Raw genomic sequence first — 9,857 nt, forward strand, 5'->3', positions numbered from 1 at the left:
CAACGATTAATCGCGATTAATCGTTTGCAAAATAAAAGTCTATGTTTATGTAATATATATATGTGTGCGTTCTGTGTATAATAATTATGTATATATAAATACACACACATTCATGTGTATATATTTAAGAAAAATTGTATATTTATATATAAAATATTTATGTTTATATGTAATATAAAATATAAATATATATATTTATAATACATGCATATATTTCTAAACTTTATACCTGTATGTGTGTGTATTTATATATACATTATATACATTATGTAAACAAAGACTTTTATTTTGCAAACAATTAAATCACGATTAATCGTTGCAGCCCTAGTTCAAACAGGAATGCAGCAAGGTAAACTAGCTAGTTACTAGTGGACCCTCGTGTATGCATAAAAAGTTAAAACCAAAGCATACTTTTGGGTTTAGGCTGCTGTCACTTTAAGAGCTGCATGGTTTTATTATACTGATGCACACATGCATTTTATTTCTCAGCTGTTTACGTTCACTTAAGCCGAATAGGTTTATTAGGATACTCGCCAAGATGGGCATTTTGATATAATTTGTGTGAATTTGTCTGTTCAAGCGCAAGAAGCAAAAGAGAACTCAATTGAGTATTCTTGCTGTCTGAGACACAGCTTTCTGGGCACAAAAACTTTTCACACAAAGCGAGTACCACATTTAGTTATCTTTAACGTCTTCTTGCACTCGAAATACATTGGCAAGGTTTAAAAACACATGCGAAAATGACAGTTCAATTGATTGTAGCACCATTCACACTGGCACCAGGCAGAGTCCATTGTCGAGTCCTGCTATATTTTGTACAGGTTTCATTTTGTATTTAATAATTTTACCCAGAGAAAAACTTTGGATTATGCAACAAATATTATGAAACACAGAGCGTTCATGCAGTTAATTTATGAACTACTGGTTTGTTATATTGGCCTTTTCATGCTATAGCTGATATGCTTATACGTTGGTGCATCTCTAGTGGAAACCATGATACAAAAAAAGTTCAAAAGAACAGCAATTATTTGAAATATTTTGTAGCATTATAAATGCTTTTACTATTACTTTTGATAAATTTAATGTGTCCTTAGGCTTATTGAATTAAAGTATTCATTTCTGTAAAAAAAAAATCTTTCTGACCTCTAACTTTTGAACTGCAGTGTTTATGTGCTAAATCAGTTAGAAAAATGTATTTCTGAATGTATACATACAAAAGTACATATGGTGTCCATTTAAAACAGTCACAATGAGAGTGTGCAAACTGCATTCAAAATCTGAATTAAATATATAACACGATTTAAGTACTAAATTCACTAAACTCCAGCATTGCGTGCAACATGACAAATGAAAACTTTGTCTTCACCGTTTTTTTTTAATTTATTTTTACTTTTATGGATGGTGAACTGTATTTTATTGTTTCACCACACTTTCACCATTCATCTCCAGTATCAAATCTGCCACTCAGCTCCCATAGAAAGTAAAATCACATCCCTCCGTTCATGTTCGGGGCACAAATGATCTGAATGGGGATTTGCCTTAAAGAATTAATTCACAAAAAAAAAAAAAGCATCATTTACACACATGAGGGTCAGTAAATAATCAATTCTCATTTTTGGGCCTACTGTTCCTTCAACAACTACATGCACTCTAACACATAAATGACCAATCATTCACACGTACCAAATGGCAAAAGGCCAAGCCACCTCCAAATGTAAACAATTAGTCTTTGATTAAAGCTTTCCTCTCCAAACATTGTGTAGTGTTTACCCCAATAGAGCTGCCGATAAAATACCAGCAGACAGCCAAGTGTGTTCGTGCATTTGTGTTTGTCCGCCAAAATGGTTTTCAGTGAACACATGATTATCTCTCTCTCACACACTCACACACACGCACACGCACACTTTATAAGCAGTCCTGTGCTGTGACCTGGAGTCTGTAATTGCACATAGGATGAACAGTATGCTGTGTGTAACTCCATACTGCATCATTGCGACTTCAGGCTTCATGACAGACACTGGCTTTTTTTTCCTTCTTTTTTTTCCAACCCTTAAGTGTGACTGACAACACTCTCTTGTCTAATTCTGATTATGTTAGCACTCACTAGCAAAAGTTGATCAGCTTCACTTTATTAAAATATCTTTTTAAGTCCTTCATGTAAATCTGGCATTTGTTACACTGAAAGCTTGATCGTGGTAAAGTTTTAACAGCAGACAAAAATCATTCTGACATTGAAAATGCACAGTGAAATATTATAATTAACATTTAACATGACAAAAAATTTTTTAGTCTTAACAGATATCACAGTAAAATGCTTCGGCCTTTTCATAGTCTCTGACCGTAATGGAGAAAAAAGGCTGTCAGCACATCACTGAATAAAACAGCAGCAGGTGTTTTTGTTGTCGTTTAAAAACACTAGTTTAGCAACAGACACAAACAGATTTAACAGGGTATGGTTAGAATTGCACACAGCTGTACCCAGGCCTAAATTAGACCGGACTGACTGCATGTCAAAAAGAGAAGCAAAATTATAGCCTTCAACCCTGGACTCTGGTATTAAACTTCAATTGGAGAGCTTCAATGATGTCATTATTACCAGCCATGTGACCAAAGGGAAGAGGGCGTACACCAATGATGTCTAATGAAAAGCCATAATAGCTTTTAGTATGAATATACGTGAATATAGCCTTACTCTTATCTATAAACATAGTGCTCCAAAACATTCGTATTTAGAAGATATAAGCCATCAAAACTTACAGTCTCTCCCTTCCACCAATATGGACCAACTAATTTGATGACATCACGCTGCACTTCAGCTTCTCATCAGATTTTCTGTCCAATCAAATGCAGATGAACAGATAAACTCACTTGTTCACACATTTACTATTTTCTACATGGTGAATGGCACATAGTGCACTATACAGGGAATAGGGAACTTAAGAGAGTCTGGTTTCACGTTAGTGTCACGTGAACCGCTGCAGTGTGCAAAAAGTCTGCTCTGGTCCAAAGAGACAATAGCACAGAGCGGATCAGTGAGTTGGCAAGACCACAAAACATATCAAACCAGTTTGAATTCTGCACAGAATGCTATATTTTAAAGCAATATATATGGAGGAGATTAGGAGGAGAAACGGTTAGTGATTAGAAGGTAACTGAGGCTTTACCAAGCTCAACAGCTGGCCGAGCTGTGATATAAATTAATCGCTATTGGCTATTTAAAAAAAGGGGAGGAGCTGTTCGATATGTCCTGAAAATTATGTCAACACACTGAATAATGCTGCGCATTCCAAGGCACTTCTGTGGACCTTTAAAAAAGCAATTATCTTGTAGTATTATCATGGTATTAAAATGTAAAAAAAAAAAAAAAAATATATATATATATATATTTTTAGGGTCAAATTAACTTTTATTGTTATTATTTGGCCCTAGTATTCCACGGTTGTAGCCATTTTCAAAGGTGAAGTGTGTATTTTTAAATATTATGTATATATTAAAAATATATTAATTAGATTTTTAAAATATGCAAAGCATTCATAGGTTGATTTCCCAAAGAACTGTTTGTCAAAAAAAAGAGTGGCAGGAGTGCTAGGGAAACCAGAATTCTGATTTGTGTCGATAGTGGTGTAAACATGCTGTGACACACTTCACCTTTAAAGTTATTGTGAATTAATTTGCACAATTTTACTTTCATAATGTGACTTATTTCCAAGCAAAACACATTTGTACATTTGTAATGTTTCTTAAAAAATGAAGACAATTTTAATAAAATAATGTTTAAAATAAATATGCATTAAGAATCTTTAGTTTTGTTTACTTCACAAATAAAGTTAAATGACAGTTAAGTAAAAAAATAAAGGAAATAAAGTCAGGACTTCCCCTAGGCTGTATAGACACAAAGTTTTGATGTCATTTCAAACCAACCATTTTATATTTAGCATTTCCATTAGAACTCTGCCTGAACTTGTTGAGCTAAATTTGCTCCTGTGTTTTTAAGCAAGTGTGAGTCACTTCTGAAAATGAAATCTGAAGATCATTTGTCAGTGTTCACCCCATCATATTAATACTGACTATAGTGTAATTTCTTGTAGCTATTTTTCTTTGGGAAAAATAATATTGAAATATATAATGCAACAGATTTCAATATTTTAAACTTATATCAAATAAAAATTGAGTTTAAGAATAGAAGTCCAAAGGGACCACAAGTGGTTAGATTATAAAAAGTAGATAAAATGTCCCAATGAATACTGATATAGGTCCAGGTTCTTGATGCCAACATCCTGCAGTAAAAAAAAAAAAAAAAAAAACTCAGCTGTTATGAGCCCCAGGATTCAGCAAGGTTCAAGAGTCAACCTACCCATTTAGCTCATTCACCTCAATACAGATACTGTATCTGCCCTTGTTTCTCACATAATAGGTCTACTAGTAGGTCTTTGTAGAGTCACTGGAGATTCATGTCTTGACAAAAAGGCCTTCGCTCTGTCCATTTGCACTGTGAGCGCTAACAGCCGACAGCTTTCATTTCCTCACTTTTGTGTGAGTGTGTGCATGTGTTTGAAAGAGAAGATCAGCAGAGCTGTATGTGAATAATAGATTCAGGCCTGCGGGTTCCCTTCAGCGAGCTCTGCCTGTTTAAGTGAGAGTAGCCTATGGAGACATCTATTACCCTCCTGTCTGTCTCTCTCTCTCCCTCTCACTTGTTCTCAAGCACCGCATTAAAAGGCAAAAAAATAATTTCCCTTTTTAAAGCAAGACAAGGTCTAACAAAGTACAAAATCAAGCATTGCATCCCTCAGGGAGTTGACAAAAACCCAGTTTTTGAAGCTATCTTGATCATATTTTGTTCACCTACAGAGACATTTACTCTTTAACTGGTGCCAGGAAGTGGCAGACTGGACCTGTGAAGAAAGGCCCCCCAACTAATTGGCTGATTAAAGCCAAGAGTGATCGGCTAACAACCAGAGAGCAGGTCGCCAACAGATCAAACTGACACCCGAATGCATCTGGCTCTAAACACGATGCATTCAGCCAACAGAGAAAACGAAGACAGGATAGGAGAAATCAAGGAAGAAAGAGAAAGATGGAATAACAGAGGAGAACAGGGAGGAGAAATCCCTGCAAATTGATCCCATTGAGACCCTCAAGGTTTCATTTAAGAACCTGGATTAAGCCCTCCAACAAATCACAGGATGTGAGGTAAGAGAGAGAGAGAAAATGGGGGATGTGAATGAGAGATAATATATCCTCTGGCTCACATGGAAAACCCCACTGCTGATGGAACACCATCCCAGTGATAGAAACTAGGTTACAACTTCATCAATGTTGAAAATAATCCAACGCTTTGAAAAGTTTTCAGGACAATATAATGGCTTAAAGCGTTATGCAGAAACTCCTCGGCAAGGTCCAGAAAATTAATATTTAAAAGAGTCTCTTTTTCCAAATGCATTTGATTAAAACAAGTGCCATATGTACAAGAACCAGAACCCAATGCCATGACAAGAGCAGAGCAGAGTATTGGATTTCTAGAGGGATTGTGTCATAGAACAAAGTATAAAAGACCTCACATATTTATGAGTAACTCATAATCTTCTCCATCCAATTATTGTTTTAAGAGACTTTTGATGTTCCAGATAAATCTGAGGAAAATATTCACCAATCAGGCATAACATTATGACCACCTTCCTAATACTGTGTTGGTCCCACTTTTGCTGCCAAAACAGCCCTGAGCCATCAATAGTACTGATACCTTACATCGAAAATGACTCCACTACAAGTTACAAGTAACCAATTATTATAACCAATATGACTTGAGTAAAAGTCTTAAAGTATCTGATTTTAACAGTACTTAAGCATTTTACTCATGCTGAATGTAGGCTCAGAGATGAACTAGTCCTGAGAGACATGCCAGTGAAAATAAGAAACAATTGATTTGTAAGATGAGAAATCCAAGTTTATTTTCTAAAATCAAAATAAATTTGAACACTTCAATGTTGCATTAAACCAAGGTCAACACAACAACCTTTTAAACGTCTACAGACTACAAGTCTCAGTTGAGCTCAAGTGTACAGAAAGGCCATAAGTAAACCAACATCCTTCAAAACGGTCTTGTCAATACAGCGGATAAATAAAACAATGTTAAGTAAAATTAAATTAAGACTACTGTATGTGCTGTTTGAGCCTCATCGCCTCATCTAATAAATAAAACATCTGCAATCAGCAACTACCTGCTAATGCACTCACATTCACGTAAAGTAGCCTTGTTGACAAATTTTGGGTGAGTAAAGGCAAAATGCACAAGATATAGTACCTTCAATTCATTTAGATGTTGCCAAAGTTGCCAATATCTTTGATACTCAGTACAACTACAAATTAGCCAAAACTATACTTAAGTACAGTAACTAATTACATTTACTCAAATACTTTACACCTCTGGTGTGCTGTGGTATCTGGCACCATGACGTTAGCGGCAGATCCTTTAAATCCTGTAAGATGCGAAGTGAGGCCTCCATGGATCGAACTTGTTTGTTCAGCACATCCCACAGATGCTCGACTGGATTGAAATCTGGGGAATTTGGACCCAAGTCAACACCTCAAACTTGTTATGCTCTTCAAACCATTCTTGAAGATTTTTTGTTTTGTGGCAGGGCACAGTATCCTGCTGAAAGAGGCCACAGCCACCAGGGAATACTGTTTCCATGAAAGAGTGTACATGGTCTGCAACAATGCTTAGGTAGGTGGTACATGTCAAAGTAACATCCACATGGATGGCAGGACCCAAGGTTTTCCAGCAGAACATTGCCCAAAGCATCATACTGCCTCCACTGGCTTGCCCTCTTTCCATAGTGTGTCCTGGTGCCATGTGTTCTCCAGGTAAGCAACGCACACGCACCCGGCCATCCACGTGATGTAAAAGAAAATGTGATTCATCAGACCAGGCCACCTTTTTCTATTGCTCTGTGGTCCAGTTCTGAAGCTCACGTGCCCACTGTTGCCACTTTCAGCGGTGGACAGGGGTCAGCATAGGCACCCTGACTGGTCTGCGGCTATGCAGCCCCATACACAACAAACTGTGATGCACGGTGTATTCCAACACCTATCTATCAGAACCAGCATTCATTTCTTGAACATTCTGAGCTACAGTAGCTCATCTGTTGGATCGGACCACACGGGCCAGCCTTCGCTCCCTACATGCATCAATGAGCCTTAGCCGCCCATGACCCTGTCACCGGTTCACCACTGTTCCTTACTTGGACAACTTTTGACAGATACTGACCACTGCAGACCGGGAACACCCCACAAGAGCTGCAGTTTTGGAGATGCTCTGACCCAGTTGACTATGACAATTTGGCCCTTGTCAAACTCGCTTAAATCCTTATGCTTGCCCATTTTTCCTGCTTCTAACACATCAACTTAGTTTGAGGACAAAATGTTCAATTGCTGCCTAATATATCCTACCCACTAACAGGTGCCGTGATGAAGAGATAATCAGTGTTATTCACTTCACCTGTCAGTGGTCATAATGTTATGCCTGATCAGTGTATATATAACTCAGAAAAAAAAACCTAGGGTTTCTCAGAACTTCTCAATACAGCAGCATGGGAACTTGTTAACACATCTTTGTTTCCAGATGGCACTCCAGTAAAGTGTAGAAGTCAGCCAATCAGATTGGACCTTGAGATTTCAACCAGATCTCACCATACTGTGTGAAATGCGCATTAACACAGTGATGTTTTCAAAAAATTCAATTGGCTGCAGTTTGTGCATGAGATAGTCTGCTTAAAACACAAAATGTTAGTAAAAACACATGCACCTGAAGCATGATGAACATGGAGTGAGACTGTGTGAAAAACATGAGTAGTAGGGGGAAAAATAAATGCTGCTGTCCCTTGAGAGCCGTAACAGTCTAATGGAGTTCCTGTTGGTGGAACTCAGCTAGACAAAATCCTCATGATGCTGGGGGATTTTCGGTATAAATTTGTTTGTTTGTCCACCTACAGTTCCTGGGCAAAACCCTTATAAGGCTGCAACTATGAAACTAAATCATGTTCTGCTTGTCTAGTTATTGAGCAGCGGTAGTTTCCACAGTATGACATGGTTCTCAGTGCCCCTTTGGTCTGGCAGATAAACGGTGCAGTTTGACTTCCTTCAGCACTGCTATGATGGATGGCCGACACTCAACATGAATAACTAAACAGCCTCATAAATTAGCCAATCACTACTAATATCATTACACCCACCCCCACACTCTGCCAACAACACACCCACTTATCCGGCTGCCTGAGCTTTCTGCTGATGTCTGTCTTGTGCTTTAGTATTCTGAGCATTTAATTCTGGCCAAAGGAATAGGATTCCCCATACTAAAATCAAATGCATGGAAAATAGCAGGGGAAACGATGTAAAGGGCATTCTCCATTAGTAAAAGCTACAGGTGACCTTACTGTGAAGCTGAGACATCACATGCTAAGTGTAGTAAATTGATTGTCCCCAAAGCAGCCACATCATTATAACTCATTCTCAGTGAGGCGCAGAATGAACAAAAATGAAATAGCAATATATATACATTAAAAGATAAAGCTCAAAATCCTATTTCACAGAATAATTTTATCTCATGTTAACATACACTACCAATCAAAAGTTTGGTAGTAAGATATTAAGATATATATATATAAATTATGTTTTGAATCATTTATATAGTTTTTCAGGCAAATTGAAATTATGTTTTTGAGCATACAATATCATATTTGAGCATTCATATATCTTGGTGATACAAAGATATATGAAATTAAATTAATTCTATCAGGAAACCAAATAAAATCACTTTGATACTACTTAATTGGGTCACTTAAAAATGACTTCATTCTGTGATGTTGAAATTACATGAACAAATTATCTTCGTTTAACTTAATTGATTAATGTGGGACCAATGTACATGATTAAATCATGTAAATCCAACACTTTTCAGTTTATGTATAATAATTTGATTATTTTATTTGGAACTTGATAGACTCAAAAAATAAAATAATAATACAAAACAAAATGGACAAATCAGGGATCAGTACAAATATAGCTTCACATTATGTAACATTTAAAGTACAAAACAGTAAAGCTAATATTACAAAACTGAGAGTTCGAATTTAAATTCTGACTGAATTAGCTGTATATATACACTCCTGTGACCATACATCTATTCAATTTTATATTAAAGTGACAAGTTGTTCGGGAACAGTAATCTAAACTTGGTTCTGTGTAAAAAGGTCCTCATCTTGATGTCTGGGACACCTGATATTAGCTAGCTCTCTGCTCATTGACCAGCGAGTAGATAAAAAAAACAAAAACAAAAAAACAGCATTCACCCCTATGTTAATGAGAAACCGAAAGCTCCATGTAATGATAATCACTTCCTCTGTAAAAAAGCTGGTGGGATACGGCAGTCTAAGGACTAATGCTGACTCATGACTTCCGCTTTCATACATGCTTCCTTGTTTTGTCACGGTGTTTTACTGCAACTTCCTGAATGTGTTAAAGCAGCCAGAGTGGGTATGAAAGATTCCGTTAGTGTGAACCATTTCATGGCCAAATGAAAACCAATTTAACTCAATTAACTTATTATTTATGGTAGTCTATGCTTCAATTGAGATATATTAAGTATCATAATTTAGCTTTAATTTTTAATTTGGCTCTTTTTTTAAGCCTTGAGCAATTTAGGAAAACAATTCTGGGTTAGACCAAATATAGCCAAGCTTTGGGAGGTGAATTAAAAGAGGCCCTGTAGCTCAGATTGCTGTCTGGAGGAGTAAAATTCACTTATGTTGTCAAGGTAGACCTCATTTTTGTCCTTTTAAGAATGCAAATGTCTAAAG

At 36.7% G+C, this 9,857-nt stretch overlaps 1 protein-coding gene across 2 annotated transcripts in view; it reads right to left on the bottom strand.

Annotated features, from left to right (window-relative positions):
• The window catches only part of znf438 (zinc finger protein 438), a 70,716-nt gene that overhangs the window by 24,377 nt on the left and 36,482 nt on the right, over positions 1–9,857 (bottom strand). The gene's annotated exons all lie outside the window — the stretch shown is intronic.

Source organism: Chanodichthys erythropterus, chromosome 19 (assembly GCF_024489055.1).
Source record: "Chanodichthys erythropterus isolate Z2021 chromosome 19, ASM2448905v1, whole genome shotgun sequence".
Classification (NCBI taxonomy): domain Eukaryota; kingdom Metazoa; phylum Chordata; class Actinopteri; order Cypriniformes; family Xenocyprididae; genus Chanodichthys; species Chanodichthys erythropterus.